The sequence below is a fragment of the Diabrotica virgifera genome, chromosome 1 (genome assembly GCF_917563875.1).
Source record: "Diabrotica virgifera virgifera chromosome 1, PGI_DIABVI_V3a".
Lineage (NCBI taxonomy): Eukaryota > Metazoa > Arthropoda > Insecta > Coleoptera > Chrysomelidae > Diabrotica > Diabrotica virgifera.
Window position 1 is genome coordinate 33,453,877 of NC_065443.1, and position 21,301 is coordinate 33,475,177.

Below are 21,301 nucleotides of genomic sequence, written 5' to 3' on the forward strand. Positions count from 1 at the left end.
TCCCAGAAGTAAGAGTGACTCCATACCTTCCCTTCATTAATACTGGAGTTGACTATGCGGTACCTTTTGTTTTAAAAGACAGACGCGGTCGAGGATTTAAAACTTATAAAGCTTATATTAGCCTATTTATTTGCCTTTCATCGAAGGCGGTTCACCTAGAAATCGTTACTGACCTGACAAGTATTGCCTTCATAGCAGCTTTGAAACGATTTATTTCCAGACGGGGAAAACCCCAAGCCCTTTACTCAGACAATGGTACTATCTTTTTAGGTGCCAACAATCATCTTTTGGAACTTGGAAAATTTTTAAATATTAATAATGAAAATATATCTTCCTCTTGTGCCTCCCAAGGAATTGCTTGGCATTTTATTCCTGCTTACTCCCCTCATTTCGGTGGTATTTGGGAGGCTGGTATAAAGTCCATGAAAGGACATTTAAAGCGTGTTCTCTCCGAGGCTCTTCTCGTATATGAAGATTTTCAAACTATTTTAGTTCAAGTTGAGTCAATTTTAAATTCACGACCTCTTACTCCTTTCTTCCGATCCTGACGACTTTTCCTGTCTCACACCTTCTCATTTCTTAATTGGAAGACCTCTTACCTCTATACCTGAGAAGAACTTCACAGAAATTAACGTTAATCGACTGGACCATTTCGAAAGAATTCAACAGCTTCGACAGCACCTGTGGCAGAGATGGTCATTGGAGTATTTATCTGAATTGCAGTCCAGGCCAAAATGGAAGGAAAATAAATTTAAATTAAAGATCAATGATCTTGTTTTTCTTGAAGAACCTCATCAAGGTCCTATGCAATGGACGTTAGGACGAGTTACCCACCTCCATACTGGTTCTGATGGTGTAGCACGAGTGGCGTCCCTACGCACTTCCAGAGGAAATATAAGAAGAGCCGTAGCCAATTTGTGCCTTCTTCCTTTGGCTGAAACTTAGTGTTGAAAGACTTTCTTTCAAGGTGGGGGGTATGTACAGTTTTCCTTTTAGCCCACCTTGAAGAATTTGAAAGAAGAATAGAAGAAGAATTGTATTTTGTTGCCATAGATATTTTAATGTTGAATGTAGAAAAATTTTGTTTCATATACTGGTTTGTAACTTTTTCCATAATACATGTTCAATTAATAGATGTAAATCAGTATAAATTTATTTAACCATTGGAAACACAAAAAGAAAACACCTATGTACAGTCCAGCTCCAGCCCAAGTTTATTCAATTATGCTTCCAATTGGATTTCTTCTTTTTTTTGTTCCAAAAAAATTATGGATTTTTTACCGTCACTTTTTTATTTTTATCTTAGAAAGTTTGGTAAAAAATAATTGTGTAGGTTTTTACACAATCTATAAGTCTATTAATATTAAATCTTTTTAGAATCCTCAATCGCAAGAAGAGGTGACTTTGAAAGGGTTGGTAAAGATGGTTTTTGCATGTCATTATAAGATTTTAATTGTCAATAGCTCACTCAATTTTTGACGTAGAAAAAATTTTTACAAACCAAGTTCTTGGGAATTAAATAGGCTACAATTTCATATTTAAACATTTTTTCGTATCTCTGATGCTAATCCTGCTATTCTGAAGAAAAGGCCATTTTTTCCAAACTACAAAAATTCGTTATTCGTTTTTAACTCCATTTTTTTAAAACTAGTCATTCTAAGTCGATAAAACTTCTAGAGCCTATTAGGAATATATAAATAAAAAAGACCAAATAAGGTCAATGACTAATTTTAACTAGGATGGTGATTAGGGGGTTGCCTGCGATCACTTTTCCGCTATAAAAAATAGAGACTGACATTCTTTTCATTATAAGTCACTTAATTTTTGAGCTATAAACTTTTTTTTCTTATTTCTGCAGATAGATATTTTTAAGTACTTTACATTAAAAGACTAAGTTTTCAATCAAGTGGCATGTAAAACAACATAATGTTACTCTACATCCCACCAGACTGAACACAATGTGAACCTTCTCTGGTTACACCTCCGAGGCTTCTACAATTTGCAAGTCATAACGGATGCAGAGACTGAGGAAGATGAGGGAATTTTACAATTTATAATTTACGTCCTATCTGCTAAGCGCGGTAAGTTCCAACGAGAATGGTTCCCTTCCTACTCCAATCAGAGTAAGCATGTAAATCAAAAATGAATAACCATTTTTAATTTCGTTGCAAAACGAAAATACAGCCGCATCGTATTCTAGTCCAATCAGAGAGTGCAGCAAACACCTCTACCGGTTTCGAAACTTATTAGTCTCTCATCAGGAGGCACATATGCTGCTCTCTCTGATCCAACCAAAACAAACCCCGGCGTGCAGTCACAAATTGCAACGAACGAAATAGCATAGATGCCGTAGCGGCAACTGCTATCAAAAGACTAAGTTTTCAATCTAATGGCATGTAAAACAACATAATGTTACTCTACATCCCACCAGACTGAAAACAATGGGAACATTATCTGGTTACACCTCTGAGGCTTCTACAAATTGCAAGCCATAACGGATGCTGGAACTAAGGAAGATGAGGGAATTTTACAATTTATAATTCACGTCCCATCTGCTCAGATCAGTAAAGTTCCAACGAGAATGGTTCCATTCGTACTCCAATCAGAGTAAACATGTAAATCAAAAATGAATAACCGTTTTCAATTTCCTTGCAGAACGAAAATATACCCGCATCGTATTCTAGTCCAATCAGAGAGTGCAGCAAGCACCTCTACAGATTGGAACCAGTCTCGCTAGCACGAGATTCTCACTAGCAGTTGCCGCTACGGCATCTATGCCATTTCGTTCGTTGCAATTCGTGACTGCACGCCGGGGTTTGTTTTGGTTGGATCAGAGAGAACAACATATGTGCCTTCTGATGAGAGACTAATAAGTTTCGAAACCGGTAGAGGTGCTTTCTGCACTCTCTGATTGGACTAGAATGCGATGCGGGTGTATTTTTGTTTTACAACGAAATTGAAAATGGTTATTCATTTTTTTTTACTTTAAATTAGTTTGAACAAGTTGTCCTCAAAAAATGCATAGTTTTCCCGTCTTTTGACTTTGAAACTGCAATATTTAGCATTTGACGAAGAAGAGTCAACATATAATAAAATATAGCTCGATTACTATTGGTCTTAAAGAAAATTAAAAAAAAAGTTTTTGTTTATTTTTTCAAAAGGTACATTTTTGTTAAGTAAAGTTGTTTTGATAAAACGAAAACTTTTGGAGTTATTAGCAGAAAACTTATTAAAAACATTGATTTTTTCTATATAAAACAACTTTTTCGATAGCGAATAAATCTAAAACTATCAATTTTATCAAAAAAATGTATAGATCGTTTTTTGCTTAGAATGAACGTTTTTACCAACTTTTGCGATTAAAATATAATAAAAAATTTCCACCCCCGAGATGGGGTGGCAACCACCCCCACGGCAAAAGCGCTTTTCGACATAATATAGATTTTGATCCTTGGACTATCCACTACTTATTCTCAAATTTTCAAGCAAATCGATCCATTCTGTAAAAATTGCGAGGTTTTGTCCTATTTTAAGCTTCATTACTTGGGCTAACATATTTAGGATGTGTTGAGTGAATAGAAACACAGTTCACAGCTGTTTCTAGAAAATGTGGTATTGTGCCTCTTTGTCGCAATCAAGTACTAAAGATGTTACCATCTTTAGAGGACTCAAAAGCTACAAGCAACCAGAAGCAACTGCACCTGCATACTTGGAAAACAGTGTCTGCTTCTATTCACCTCACTCAATGGGGTGAACAGAAGCAGCCTGTGTTAACTTTTTTTAAAATTTTTCCCTTGTACTTAAGAGAAAAAACAATGGTGTAAGTTTGTAGAGGACTGCAAGGCCCATAAACTAAGGTTACTCTGGGCTAATTAGCAAAATACAGGGAAAAGTTATTTACCAACAATTTTATTGCTGGAATCGAACCTTATGATTATATATATTAATAATATAGGTAAGCAAAGTCCACAGATAGTGTGATATTTTTTTATAAACAAAATGGCACCCGAAAATCGTGTTTTTTTAATTTTTCCCAAAAATGGCATATTCTCCGATAATCTGCCCAGACTAAAGGTAGGTTTCAATTCCTTAGATCTCATAATACTAACTATAATAATCTAGGTAGAAAATTCCCAACATTATAATTAGAGCTCGGGAAATATGCACTTAAAAAACCTAAAATATGCATGCAAATATGCACAAAAAACAGTTGAAATATGCACTAAAATATGCTTTTTTATAATATGCATATAAATAAAAAACGTAGTAATCCTTGTTTTGAAGGTATTTAATTATTTATTGTATATCAATGGCCTTAGCTGCCGAGGCATTTAAGCTAAATAAAAAAAAATTATTTTATGCTAAAGTCACAAATAATATTTATTGAAATTTCTATTATTACGCACATATATACGTTCATTCATTTATACTTTATATTTATCATCATTGTTTATTATATTATTATTGCAATTAAAACTATACATAATTAAATGTTTTTCTAAATTTTCTACAGAAAAACTTAGCCGTCTATCTAATAATAATTGTTCATACACGGAAAAACTTCTTTCTACTTCACATGAATTTAAAGGAGCAAACTTAAAATATTGTACAATTGAGGGTTCTGCCTATAAAATTAAATGATCTTCACATTTCCTCATCTTAATAATATTTATTTGAACAATTTTTTTGACATACACATCATATTTCTCTCAACACCGTGCAGAATTTTTGATACACTTTGTTGGTTTCCCCAAGGTGTTTAATTCTTTCATTTAATGAATTGATAATTTCAATTGGAAATTATCAATTGTTTAGTCTTTGGAAGTGTTTGGAAATGTTTCGCTTTTCTAATTTAATAATTGGTTTTACAATATTTACAAAATTTGTTTGGATGTATCAAATTACTTTTTAATACCGGTTTTTTTAAAACGTCCACAAATTTTTTTAAGCAGTGTTATCTACATTGAAACTACAAATGACGTCTCTAATTCGCTCAAAAATATCGGTTATGAAATTTACAGAATTTAACACTGTTCCCCATCTATTTATTACAGGTTCAGGTGGCAAATGCACATTAGGTAAACGTTCTACACCTGTACCTACTTGCAGAAGGGCTTTTTAAAAGTATTTTTTTATATTTGATACAAGAGTGTTGACCAGTGGTTATTCTGTCCTTACAGTTTTTACTACTCTATTTAAAGCGTGTGCTAAACAAGTAACAAACAGAAAAAAATATTTTTAAATGTTGTCCACCTTTGGTCATATGGCCAGCATCACTTAACCATAACAAAAAAAAATTTCACTAACAAAATGTTACTGCATATTGTAGAGTCCCCTTCGTCTCCTTTATTCGTCGGCACCTTGCCTTATAAATTGTAAAAGGCAGAGATTAAGGATGTTACCAGAAAGTGGTTCCACGAGAATTTTCAGATTTATTGTTTAGATCTGAGACTTCCCATTTCTCTTAAAGAAAATTTCTGTTGCTATCGTTTGAGTTTAAGGTAAAAAAAGTATGAAAATATGCATTCTTAATAAATCCATATGCACTTATAAAATGTATCCAAAATATGCAAATGTGCACTTAATATGCATTTTGCATATTTCCCGAGCTCTAATTATAATTATTATTAATGTCACAAGAGAGTGAGAATAAATTGACAATAATAACAAGTTTCTTGTAAAAGGTATATATTAAAATACCCTAAATAAGGGTCACAATACAAAAGGTTTTCGGATTAAGGAATCCATCATCAGTGTTTAAAAGCCAAAATTTGCATGCCTGAGCCACCAAAATGTATAGGGTAAAAACCCTTTAAATGTAAATAATAAAGATATTTTACATATTTATATAAAATTCATCGGATGTTATAGATAAACCTGGATGTTACCCAGGGCAACACAGGACTCTCCCCACGTGGTTGGAACTTTTTTGGAGAAAACCTCACATATTGGATTTCAATGGCCAACTTGAGTTGTGTTAAATACCTAACTTTAATTTTTTTAATAGCACCCTGTAACTAAGGGATGAATATGTAAGGGATGATTTTTTTTCTACACCATATTAAAGTGTATCACAAATGGAATAGATCAGTTTTTGTCCCATTCGAAAATATTTATTCGTTTAAGAAATATAGCCTGGATAAATTCTGGGACACATAATTAACAAAAATAAACTGATATTTTCTTGATTATTTACGAACCGATTTTATTTTTAGCAAATTTGTTGAATAGAAGATCGAAGACCACATCCAAAACTATAAAAAAATGTACAGGGTGCTATTAAAAAAATTAAAGTTAGGGGTTGTAACTAAGGGATGAATATTTAGGGGATAATTTTTTCTATGCCATATTACAGTGTATTACAAATGGAATAGATAAGTTTTAGTCCCATTCGAAAATCTCTATTCGTTTAAGAGATATAGCCTGGCTAAATTAGTCTGGGACACCCTGTATAGTGAATTGTTTGTATGTATGTAAAATACTTCTTTTTAATTAAAATAGTAATTTATATACTTCTCCAAAAAATTCACCCGCACCACCTTAAACATTGGTCATCTGAATGTCTCGAGTTGCCTAAAACTATTGTCCGGTTTAAGTGATATTTTAACATGTTATAGCCGTATTTTTTAACAATATATCTGTAATAATATTGTTGATAGACAGGTAAATTGTCATTGTATACCGGATGTACCAATCAAACTGTGATTTTTTCTCAAAGTTCGCGTCACCCTGTGGAATATTCTAGCATTTATAAAATAATACTGAAATTCAAACCCAGCTATAGCCACATGCTTCAACATTCGGTTTTTTGATTCATTCGCTTATGTTGGATAATAGAAAAGTTACTTAGTAGTTGGATAGTAGAAAAGTAAAGGAGGTACTTTAACATCTAGCCTTGCTTTTCATCAACACAGGCTATTTTTAAATAAGTGAGAGAAACTTTAAGAGGTAATTCTGCATGAAAAACAATGACAGTTTGCTTTATAAACGAATGCCCGCAAATGCTTCCTTTCTGAGATAGTGGGTGTTTTTCTTACAAACTGACGATGTATTTATTGCTCTAAAACCGGTTGAGATATGCAAATGAAATTTGGTGGGTTTAAAAAGGTAGTTATTGTGCATTTTTTGACATACAATTAAGAATTTTATGTTCACCATTGGCGCATATAAGGCTCACATTATCCATATGCGCGACCATGGTGAATATTTAATTCATAATTGTGTATAAAAAAATGCGTAATAACTACCTCTTAAAACCCACCAAATTTCATTTGCATATCTTAACCGGTTTGAGAGCAGTAAATGAATCGTCAGTTTGTAAGATAAATTTTAACACTCCCTATCTCGGAAACATTTGAAAATGTACGATTCCAAAGCAAACTGTCATTATTCTTTTATACAGAATTACCCCTTGAAGTTTGCCATATTTATTTAAAAACATCCTGTATTGACGAAAAACAAGGCTAGTTATTAAAGTACCTAACTATTTTATTACCTATCCAACATAAGCGAATAAATCAAAAAACAGAATGTTGAGAAAACATAAGGCTATAGTTGGATTTTAATTTCAGTATTTTATAAATGCTAGAATTTTCCACAGGGTCACCCGAACTTTGAGAAAAAATCACAGTTTAATTTGTACACCCGGTATACAATGACAATTAACCTGTCTAGCAACAATATTATTAAGGGGATATTGTTAAAGAATAAGGCTATAACATATTAAAAAAATGCTTAAGTCGTACAACAGGTTTAGGAAATTCGAGACAGCAAAAATGACCCATTTTGATGGTGGTGAGTTAATTTCTTGGTTAGGTGTTTAAGAATATTTTTGCAATGGGCTTTGCTTTAACTCCATTATGAAATGAGCAAATTTATTTATGGAAGAGTGTCATCATCATCATCATTGGCTCGACAGCCCTTTCTGGGTCTTGGCCTGTTCCAGGATTCCTCTCCACTCTGATCTGTTTCGTGCTTTTTTTCTCCAGTTTTTTTATTTTTAAGGTTTTTATATCATTTTCTATTTGTTCTAAGTATCTCAGCTTCGGTCTTCCTCTTGTTCTTTTTCCTACTGGCATCTGTTTGAATATTTTGTTTGGTATTTCGCCTTCTTCCATTCTTTCTACATGTCCCATCCAACGCAGCCGTCCTATTTTAATGAATGTTATGATATCTGGATCCTGGTATATTTCGTATAGTTCAAAGTTGTACCTTCTTCGCCAAATTCCATTTTATTTTGTGCCCTTATATATGTGTCGCAAGATTTTTCTTTCAAAGGTGGCTAGCAATGTTTCCTCTCTTTTAGTGAGTGTCCAGGTTTCTGAGCCGTATGTGAGTACCGGTCTTATTAGGGTTTTGTATATTTGGCATTTTGTTTTCCTTGCGACGTTGTCTGATCTTAGTTGCCGAATTAAGCCATAATAACTTTTATTGGCAATAAATATTCGCCTCTTCACTTCCTCTGCTACGTTATTATCAGATGTGACTAGGCATTCCAAGTATGTAAAGTTTTTTACCCCCTCAATGTTGTATTCTCCTATTGTTATATTTTGTGGCTGCCTTATTTCTGTGTTTTTACTTACCTGCATATATTTTGTTTTGTTCTGGTTGATTTTCAGGCCACTATTTTGTGCAGCTCGTTCTATTTGATTGAATGCCTCTATCATTTCTCTTCTTGATCTATGGAAGAGTGTAACACAAATTTTATTATTAAACAACAAATAAATACTCTGTAATATTATATTCGTTTTTATATATGACATAATATTATATCATATTAAAATTAAACTCATTTCGACCATACTGTCAAGATAATGCTTTATTACATTATAAACAGTTGGTTTTTTATTCCTGGGTTTGCGGTCTGTTATAAATAAAACACTTGGTTCTGCTTAAACGTTTCGGCTGTTTGGCATTTTCAATAAGTACTTTTAATTATTAAACATTACACTCTTAACAAACAAATTGTATATGCAATACACGTAATATTTTTAAAAATTTTAAAAATGCATATCGTATTTCTCTAAGATGTTATGAGAGAATCTCAAATTTTGTCAAATAATATACCGGTCGGATATTAATATAATAATTGAAAAATTCTAAAAGCTTGTTACAATAAATAAAACTTACAATGACGTGTAAAACTTCAAACGTAATAATTGATATAATTTGTAAAATTGATAAAATTATGAAAATATCTAAAAGGATACAAAATTGTTTTTCGTGCTCTCATACGATGATTGGTGATACTTGAAAGAAAGAAATTTCACTTTGTTTTAATGAAATTAGGGTAAAATTTTGACTGTTAACAAAAAACAGATGATAATATAATTACTTACTTAAAGCATTTTCAAAAAGCCACTTACAGATCCGTTTTATACATTTATTTTATAAAAGGTTTAAAAACCTTTAATTTAGATTTAAAATATTGTTCTGAAGGTATTTTCTTGTGACATCTAAATGTAATTTTCCATTTTTGTTGGGAATAAACCATAATTTTACTTTAAAATTAGTTTATTTGACGCTCCATTTTTTACTTCAGAAATCGTTAACAAAATGGAAAATATTAATAAGATAAATAACTTTTGTTTTGTTGCTTGATAAACACCTCTTGTAATATAATTTTATCTGACTCATTCATATTGACAATAAGGGCTTACAAAATTATTCAACTTGAATAGAGAAAGGTTACATTCATTATTTCGTCATATCTAGAAAATAATTAGTTCAGGGTTTAGATAGGATACATACTGTGTTAACTAGTACTAGTACACTGTGTTAACTTGGCGATTAGAGATAGGGTCTTAAAATGGCAATATGTACTGTCGGCTTCCCACATGCAATAAGTTACATATAAACTATATTATTATAATTTATAGACATGTAAACTTAAAAGTGTCAGCGGCATGTGTAATCATTAAAGAGTATCAATTTCTTCGCCGGATTCCCAAATTCAATCAGCCCTGGATTCTTATAATAATTTATTAGACATGTATTATAAACAAGAAGAGTGTAGCATAGTCATAATTTCATCTTCAAAAGAGAGGTGGCTATTTTTTTAGTTTTTGAATATTCTTTTAAAAATCTTTACTTGTTAATTGCTTTACTTATAATTCATTACTTGTTAATTGCTTTACATTATTCATTATTAATTAATAGGATTATTTTTTCACCAACTACGTACTCAGTGATTGCAATAATTTATATTACTATGCAATAAAGAGACTAATAATCGAGGAAAGAGAAAAATTGACAAAGTGATTTTAATAACATACTGTTATTATTCGAACGAGTAGATACATTTTTCCAGTTACATCTTTAACAGTTACAATATCATCTTAAACAACGATATCTTCTTGAAATTTAACTTATTGCACCCCATTTCGCACCAATTCATTTTGTGCCAATTTATTTTGCGGCAATTCTTTCATTTATTCAAATTCTACCTGGTTGTTTAAGACGGTACAGTGTATGTTTTTTAATTTCTGTTTGTGTTTTATCTGTTTTGTTCTGTTTGTTACCATGTCAGTTTATACTCCAGCAGAAAAGGCTAAAACAATAAAATGGTTTTACAGTGGTAATTCCGGACAACAGTGTGTAGATTTATTTTCTGTGTTTTGTGAGGGGAGACCAATTCCGTGCGTAAAAACAATTCATAATATTGTTAAAAATTTTGAAAATTGTTATTGCCTCAAACAATGCAGAAATTGCCACCCTCAAGAAGTGTCACCAGAAAAAGTTGAGAAAAGAGAATACCGGGATACACAAATTTGTGCTACAGTCGACGTAGATTCAACACATTCAAGTAGAAGCGTTGCTCAAGAGTTGGATGTTAGCAATGCAACTGTAACTAAAGTATTGAAAAAGCACGGTTACAAGACTTTTGAATATGTAAAAACTCAGCAACTTTATCCAGACGGTTACTTTCGAAGAATGGAGTTTTGTGAAGATCTAATGACGAAGGCTAATGATGATCCAAATTTTATTAAAAACATGTTGTTCACTGATGAATCTTCTGTTTCGTTAGTAGGGAGACATGATCCTTCCTTACGAGGTATTGGGCTCGGGAAAACCAGACATAGAAGTGTTCTGCCGTGCTTAGCGAAAACCCCGTATCTGCAAAAATCTGAAAAAATTAGATTTATACATTTTTCTAACCCAAATGTGCATATCTATCTTATTTACTTACTAAAAATGACGTAAATTAAGCCAAAATACATTAAACACAACGCATTTTATGCCGTATCTGCAAAAATGTTCATGGATACTTAGAATAAATGCGTCATCTGAAAAATACTTAGAAAAAACGCCGTATTTAAAGGTCACTTGCCGCGTTTATCCTAAGCAGGCACTAGATGCGGCGTTCTGCCTAAGCATTTGACAGATTTTTACAGCATGTGTAAAATTTTCAATAGGGTTAGTTTGTTGCCATTTTTCAACGTGAACGGTTGTTTGATATAATTTTTTAAATATGTCAAATAGAAAATAGAACAAAGTTAATACTGCAGAACGCTATTCTTTCTTTATCAATAGAAAATCTAAACACATATGTTTGAGTTGTTGGTGATCAAGAAATAATGTGAGGTATAGCGGAGTTTCCTATGTGTATGAATATTGTTGTTGATGCGACATTGTATTATTACGTTACATCAGGCATTTTAAACAGTGCAAATTTTATAAAGTTTGTTCGAAATAGGAATTTTGGTACCAAGTATTTTGATCGCCGTACGTCGTAGAATTTCCAAATAAAAAATGTGTTATAAAAGTACATAGTTAAATCAATGTATAATAATTAATAATTAAAAATAAACTTGATCGTAAATGTTAATCGTTTCTGGAATGTTTTTAATTTTAAAATTCAAGAAACGCCCCTTATTAAAACGCAAACTTATTAATTCCAAAATTATTTCCAACACTTTTTTTATCCATTTTCATGACACACTTTTATAAAAAATGTTTTTTATTCTCCTTTTTCATCGTTATATTGTATTTATTAAACAGTAGAGTCCCACTATAACGAGAACTGAAATGGCAGACTAATTACCTCGTTATACGCGGATCTCGTTATATCAGACAACAATTATATTGTGCATACATACCTATATCGTTGTCTAAAATATTAACTTTCTATTATATAGTGATGCCATTCGGAGCAATATAAGTTGCTAAATATTGTTTCTTCCACAATAAGGCTTCGCCATCATAAATTATAAATTTTTTTACAATATTCAGTATCGGCCAATAAATAAACAGAACAGGAAGAACTTTATTATAGGTAGGCGTGGATTTTTATTAAAGCACTACCCTCGATATCTTCAGTGGAGTCGGCCTCAACAGAAAACAGTGGAGGCATGTTGTCGAGTCGGCTAAAACCTACGAAGGGTTGTAACGCCACGGAGCATAGATGTTGGGAATTTATGTATACAGGTAGGTAGTTGGGCTATTTACTTGTAGCCATTACAGCGCTAAAAATAGATAAAGAATAATAAAGATACATATTTTACGATTTCATTTTTCCTCGTTATAGAAATGTTCAGTTCAATAGGAATTTTATGGGACATCTAGTGTACCTCGTTATAAGCGAAACCTCGTAATAACCGTGTTCGTTATAGAGAGCCTACTGTATTATAAAATAAGAAAATGCTTAGCGCAAACGCAGTACTACATTCTTCCTAAGCAGGAAGAAGTTAATTTTTATGTAGTATACTTAGAAAGAACGCAGTAACATGAGTTTTTAGAGTAAATAAAATATATTTTGTCAATCTTATGTATAAATATGAATTCTATGATATTTATTATGTATATAAAGTAGAAAACAAAAAAAAATTCTAAATAGTTTTCAACGGCTAGACATTTAAACAAAAACCGATTTTACTCAAATGCGATCTCTCTGCAGATACGGCGTTTTTCCTAAGGACGGCAGTGTTGTTGGCCGAACTCAACGTCCCCAAAAAGTTAACGTCTGGACAGATATTTTAGAAGACCACATAATAGGTCCATTTTTTATTGAGGCAACTTGAACAGCAGAAAATACCTCGATATGTTGCAGAATCATGTTCTTCCCGCTATTATCAATTTTCCTGATATAAATCTGGAGAATGTTTGGTTTCATCAAGATGGATGTTCAGTTCACAACGCACGAATAATCGGGACGTATTTAAACAATACTTTCCCGAATCGAGTTATCAGTGGAACAGGTGATCAGTGGAACAGATCTTACACCACTGGACTTTTATTTGGGGATATTTAACAAACACCATCTACGATCATCCTGAGGCTAGAGCTCAAAACTTGGATGAATTAAAAGGGAGCATCCATAAACTACTTCGTTAAAAAGGGGAAGGGGGGACTTTTCTTATTACGACGGTATACGACAGTGGGGAGGGGGCCATAAGTGCACATCCGACGTCGTTTGAAGTTCACGAATATAAAAAATATACCCTATTTTAGAAGGAAAAAAATTTGTATATTACTTTTATCGCATACTTTTCATTTCGTTTTTATCACTCACAGCCTTAATAATATTGCTAGCAGTTTTATACAGAATAACAAACAATAAAACATTGTCCTATGTCTTTAAATAGACGCTTCTTTTCAACGTCTGCAAGCATAAAATATTAAACTGTAGTAAACTTATTTACTGAATTCTCTGTGTGAAAAAATTCCAAAAGAATGAATATAAATAAAATATTCTATTCTATTTGGTTAGTAACATTGTATTGTCCTTTTCATGAGCATTTTTCAGTGCGTAACAAATGATAGGAAAAAGGGTAAGTCCGTGATAATACACATTTATGACATTTATTCTAACATGACATTTTAGTTAAAACTGACAGTTGTCACATTTTATTTTCAATTTGGAATAAAAACAAATCAAATATGTTTCTTGCATTTATAAAATGGTATTTTCTTTCATTTGTATAGTCTTATAAATTATACAGATTATATTGGTAATATTATTATCTAATTAAAAAAAAATATTTTTTTTTATTATGGCGCCACCTATCGACAACTACATAGAATAACTAGAATAAATGTTGTAAATGTCTGTAATCAGGCACGTACGTTTTTTTCTGTCACATACAATTTAATGCGTTAGAAAGAAATGGAGAAACTGTGACGCACTGAAAGATGATCATGAGAAAAAATATCTATTTATACTTAATAAAAGAAATGGCATTGAAATCAAAACAATAAGTATCAAGATTTATATGATGCAGTTAAGAAAGCATAGGAACTCAGGTAAAAGTGTTTTCTTTTGTCCCTATAAAGCTAATTATTAGTTTTACAGTGAATTGAGGGAATACGCGGATATTAATGAGCTACATAGTAATACTGATTTGGATACATTCGTAAATAAACTTTGAGAACTAACTTTTAAAAATCTAGGAATAACATGGAATTAAAAAAAATCACTAAAAAGCGGGGTCATGAGTTGCAATTGCGACGTCGCGCGTCGGTATGAGGGGGGGGATCAACAGCAAACGACGCTTTACGACGGAAGGGGGGAGGGTATTAAAAACTTCAAAATTTTCACGACGTAGTTCATGGATGATCCCAAGAGAAGTCTCCAATTCTGTTACAGCAGAGACTCTGTCATCTGTCCGCAGGAGTTTTTATGACAGATTGGGATATAGTTCATATGCAAACGGTGGTATATTTGAACCATTTCTGTACACTGTAGGGCATAAAGAAATATTTTACATTTTATTAGGAATTATTTTGTCACTTCGTTCACTGTTTATTTTGTCTATGTTAGTTTTAACTTTATATTTTTATTATGACATGTACTTAACTATTTAAATTTTAAAGTTCTATACCATACTATTTTGTAATGTTGTACATTGGGTAATTACTCTTTGACAAATAAATATTATATTTTTGTTTTATCTTGTGTGTGTTAGCACCACACCAGCAAATCGTTACAAAAAAGTGACAAAGTGTCGCTTTGATTAGAAGTTAATCACAATAACGAAATAGCTCGTCGTTTTGGCCCGGCAAGTCAAGAACGCCATGTACGAGAACGGGACGGGACAACGGAAATTATCTAACATGCATCTGGAAATATGGTGACAAAATAATAGGTGATTGTCACCTATTACCGCGATATCTAGTAACATTGGGAACGTTACCGTTAAATAGCGGTAATTTCCATAATCATCATCATCATCATTCTCTTTCCCTTATCCCTACGCGGGATCGGCTTCCCTAATTGCATTTCTCCACACAATTCTATCTTGGGTCATATCAATGTCAATCCCCTTTACCAACATGTCCTGCCTTATCGTCTCCCCCAGGTCCTCTTTGGTCTTCCTCTACTACTCCTTCCAGGAATCTGCTTCAGCTATTCTTCGTATTGGGTGATTAACTTCTCGACGTTGAACATGACCAAACCATCTTAACCTATGCTCTCTCATTTTGGCATCAATTGGTGCCACACCTAGACTTCCCCTAATATACTCATTTCTAATTTTATCCTTCTTTGTCACTTCACTCATCCATCTAAGCATTCTCATTTCCGCCACATGCATTCGTTGTTCCTCTTTCTTCTTCTTCGGTAATTTCCATCTCTATATTAAATGAAATGTCATACCTCACTATTTGCTTACTCTTGCTGAGCGGTGAGGTTCCAAAGTTAAAGAGAGGGGAAGGCTGAGCAAGGAATAGTAAGCAATAAACGAAAATGTAGATAACCACTGCCGGTATTAATTTAACAATCGTATTAGGTTACCTACTCCTTGTAAATGAGTAATTTCCAAACTTTAATTATTTGTTTGAATCTGCCGACGGACGATTAAACATCAATACTATAGTGGAATAGTAAGCAATGCTGCCGATTTTAGCGCTTCCTTCAATGTCCTATACCAAATTACAAAGTAAACGCTCTGTACCTCCTCTCTGAAGTCAGTGTAGTGCCACATGTTACCCTTAGGCCCGGCGCAAATTGAACCTATGCGAGACACAACCTGCGCCGGCAGGAAGGGTGACCCGTGCATATATTTTTTTAGCACAGCGCATATTGAACCCAACCCGACTCAACGGTTGGCTGTCGACGTGGCGAATAGAGACGGGCAAAATCAGTGCGGACGTGTAACGGTTAATTTTGATACCGGTTCTCAGTGGTACTGAGTACAAATACTGATTACAAAATACTGATGTATCTGATCCTTGTACTGAATTGAGTGAGCAACTTTAACTCGGTATTTCCGTACTTGTAACTCGTAACATTTTAAAAATATCTTACACATTCCTAGTAGTCGTAGCGGTATGACTTTCGAAAACATCGAACATGATCATAAGCGGGAGCATAAAAAGATATCTTACACTCAGTATTTCATTTCTACACATAATACCTACATATTTACAATAATCTCAGAGTTATTTCATAATCCTTCCGCTACGGATATTTCATAAAAAATAATACTATCTGCATATTTCGTTTTTAATTTTTAAGCATAAACAAAACTGCCGACAAATTGAAGTTGAGGGTAATATGATATTTTTATCGATCACGGTTTTAAGGTTGATATGAACCCTCAATTAATTTGTTTCTGATCCTAGAGATGGCTCTACTGTAGCATGCCATTGTGGTAACATTTTCAACTTAATTGTAGATTTCTACATGATGACTCAGTAATATGTAGAAACCTGAACACTTTTTTATCGTTACACCCATCGGCTCAATTGGCTATGATGCCAAATTGTTTAAACAGTAATTTTATCAACGCCTAATAACAATGTTAATAGCAAGAAACATTTAGTCCATCTTGTGAGGCCGCTCCCGTCTGAAAGAAAATTATGTTTCGGTTTCTTTGCGGAAGGAAATCTGAGGGCGAAATTTTTGGCCAGAAATTGGAAAGAAAGGTATCTTGTCATTTTTCTCAAAAGTTGAGTGTTTTCGAGTTAGGGGCGATTTAAAATCTGAAAAATGCGAAAATACGCATTTTCGAAGCTTAAAAGCTCATTTATCTTAATATATCGCACATCCCATTCAATACCGATACAACTGCGGTTTTCTTCTTCTACAAAATAGATATTTTAAGACAAGTAATTGAATATTAGAATATTAGTAATTCAATAGCACACGAATGGATATCTTTTTTGAAAAACAAGCAATATTTAACCATTATAAATATTTGTAAGATATGGCGGTATTGCATTATATTTTTAAATAACTCATCAACCATAACTGCTACGATTATACAGATTAACAATGAAAAACCAGACAAAGTTATAAATGGTAGTTTACTAGATAAATTTATCTAATAATTATAATTATTGTATATTATAAATCACAACAAAGTGAAATTAACTCAACAAATTGAAATAAAATGATTGATGTACATTTGCAATAAGATTTTTTTTTGCATAATTCCAGTAAATGCTCTTTTGTTTTCTCTCCTACAGTAGGAGGCTTTTCGTAGGCTGGTTTTGAGTTATATTGCTCTAAAATATTATTATTATCAGAAAAATGACGAGTAGAAAGGTCAATAGTTTTATAGGTTGTATAGTCAAAGTTAACTTTGTAAAAAAATTTTGTAGGAAAACACTTTTCTACTTTAAGAATTTCTATATTATTCCATATTACTTTCTCGTTATCCGAATTTTTGGTGAATTTTTGCCCAAAAATTTTTGAAAGGTACTTGGAGTCAAAAAGTCTTCAGCGTCCATTTCATTCCCTTTATTGGGCCTACCGTTTTTCTTTTTGCAGCACTTATTAGAGGTGGCCACTGACATGAATTGAGTTAAACTGTGTTTTTGCTTTCTCGATTACTGCATGCATCGAATCACCCTCATTTTGGGTATGACAAACAGTAAAAAATTTGTGAGTAATGTTATTTATTTCAGCATGCGTAACTGCATATAAGTACATAAGTACCACCAAAACCGCCTTATTCTTATTCTTGCCAACGCAGTTGTCGGAATAAAAAATAATATCTTTTCCTGCAGGTAAAGTAGATAGATAGCTAGAGAGGCATGTTGCAATTTAATTTGCTCCTCGCATAGCAATGGCCTCGTGCCAAAAACAGCAGGAACTGTTTGCGATGCTACTTCGAAAATCGTAAAATTAAAGCAATTGAGACAGGACTTATGAAAAAATGTAGAAATATCTCCGCAATGTGTAGGTAATACTGCTTGCAAATCGAAGCAAGCTACTATGAGTTTATTATTTTTTATGTAGGATTTGTAATATTTTTTGCTTTTTCTTCTCGGCTTCTTTCTTTACTACGAATGTGACGTGTGTATTGTTCTTGGCCTTTTTATTTTTCTTCTTGATTGCATTGTTTATACACCTCATAAGTTGCGCAATGATCTTTCGTCGGTTTAAAAAAAGAAATATTACATTCTGTGTTAAAAAATGTTTCATATGTACATCTTTTGACAGATGGCAACTGCTTTTCTTCTCGTTACTCTTTGTAGTATCTATACATCTAAGCTAAGGTTAATGATCCATCAAGGAATTCTCTACGAGTTTGAGCTCTTAAATAGTGAGACTCTACGAGCTCAAAGCTATTTATGTGTTTTCTTACGGTTTCCTTAAGTTTCTCGTTTATAGTTGTGCGTTTTGATGATTTCCTCTATTATCTTTCTGAACGATGTTATACTCTTTTGACTTAGCCCAACTTGTTCGAATAAATCGATCTCCAATATTAAGGGTATTAATAAAAATATTTTGCATGCTCTTCTCCTTAATTTGTTTATAGTTAAATAAAAACATAAATTGTTTGTCCTATTACTTCCTTCTACAACTCTCCCATACTTCGGAATATTGTGCAAACGTTTCTGTAAAATACCCCTAGCACTCGCAACATGTGGCGGTATTACATTAAAACATATTATATTCTACGTGCAATATCCATACATGATACAGTTAAGGCGCTACAAACTACGTTTTTGAAGTTACGTCACTAATGTTCTCAGCAAGCGACGTGTATTCTCGCAATCTTCAGATTTTAAATCCCTTGTAACTCGAAAACTGTTAACTTCTCAGAAAATGAGAAGATATCTTTTTTGTTTAGAAGAAGCCAAAAAACCTAAAGAGTTACAGTCAAAAATAGGAGATTGTTGAAATAGACCCTGCTGCATTGGCATTAAAATCGGATCGACGCGCATAATTAACAATTAAAAAACAACGGTCTAAATTGAAGTTAGACCCGATTACTACTCAGAATTTCAAAAATGAATGTTTAAACTTCACTTTAAGGACTTGCCAACCTTAAATACAATAATTTAAATATGAGTTTTTACGCCTCGAAAATGTCTATCTTCGCATTTTTCATATTTTAGTTCACCTCTAACTCGAAAATTATCAACTTTTGAAAAAAATGACAAGATATTTTTCTTGCTTAGAATGACCAAAAAAACAAGAAAAAATATTTTCCTGGACAAAAAATGGTAATCTTGTGAATTTGTTTAGAAACATTTTTTTTAACAATTTTTGCCCAAAAGTTTCGCTGGCACTCTTCTGATTTATTTAAAGGGGACATTTTTGAATAGGAATCCGCAAAGAAACCAAATCAGAATTTTTTTAGACGGGAGCGGCCTCACAAAATAGACTAATTACATATTATGTTTCTCCGTAACTAAATATTCCAGTTAGTAAGGAATTCATCTTATCTCACACTGACACTGAAAGATGGTAATAAAATTTTACGACCTCTTCCATTCACTGTCGACAAATCATCTAAAAGTGTATTACATTGCACAAATTTTGTTTATACACATAAACCTTTTAACACGTTGACGGACAGTGCGAATGCCTCAAATGTATAATCAAGTGTTGTGATACTATATGAATTTTGCAAAGTAGAATAGGGAAATTGCTAAATTTGTTTTAGCGCTTATAGATTATGGAAACAATATGTTTTTTGTAAACATGTGGACGACGGCCATGGATGTATCATATTTTATATGCATCTGTAGATGTAATAACAGGATTTTGATTTTAAATTCCGCAAAATATGTTTAAGCAAGGCGAAAACCTCGCGTTTCTTGAGAAAAATATTCCCATGAGATCTTTTTGCGTAATCAGTTTCATGAGATACCTCAGAATAAGACAAAAAAGGTTATAATAAAGATATTAAAAATGACTTAACAGAAAAGATACTGAAAACTATTTCACTAACACCAAAACTAGTTCGTCTCTGTCTTGCTAAGAGAACCGTCGATTTATTGCATTTCGATTTAATGTCCATGATTCAGTTCCATAGTAAAGCACACTGTGTACATAACATTTAATTAGACTTATTTTGAGGGCCAATATCAGATCTTTGCTGCATAAAATCTTTTTCATTTTCACGAAGTTGGCACGTGCTTTTTCAATTCTCTCTCTTATTTCTGCAGTCTAATCGTTATTTTCTGTGATTATCGTTCCCAAGTAAGTATATTTTTTTACTCTCTCAGACTGCTGGCCGCCTACCGTTAATATTTCATTTATATTGTTGTTCTTGCTATTTTTCATAAATTTTGGTTTTTTGAGGTTAAGGGAGAGTCCGTATTCTCCATTACATATATCTTAATATTTTGTTCATTATTCTTTCTAAGTCTTCCAAGTTGTCTGATATTATGACTGTATCGTCGGTATACCTAATGTTATTAATTAAATTTCCATTTACTTTTATGCCGACTGTCTCGTTTACCAAAGCTTCTTGTGTGATTTCTTCAGAATAAGAACTAAACAATAACGGCGACAGTATGTAACCTTGCCTGGCCCCTCTCCTTTTCTCCATTTGTTCTGACACTTCTCCAAATTACACATTTGATCGTTGGCTGTAGTATAAATGGTATAGTTTATTACTAAAGTTATTATTATGGTATGGTTTATTACTAACGAGGAAGTTATAAATGCCTTAAATCAAATGAAAAATGGAAAATATAGAGACGACGGAATAACAAAAGAGATGATTAGAGATGGAGGTCAAACTACCTTGGAAGCAGTTAAAATCCTAATGAAGAAGTGCCTCTTTGATATTGCTATTCCAACCACTTGGCAAAATGCGCAGCTACTTCTACTACAAAATAAAGGAGGCAAACACAAACTCGAAAATTACAGACCAATAAGTCTGTTACCACATCCGTACAAACTGCTTACCACAATAATGACCAACAGACTATCAGATAAATTCGATAGTTACCAGCCTGTTGAACAAGCGGGATATCGCAAAGGTTATAGTACCGTAGAACACCTACTCCTACAGACAATAAGGACATTTCTCGAAAAGTGTAACGAATACAATAACCCTCTTCATTCAGCATTTGTTGATTACAATAGGGCATTCGATTCCATAGAACTCTGGGCCGT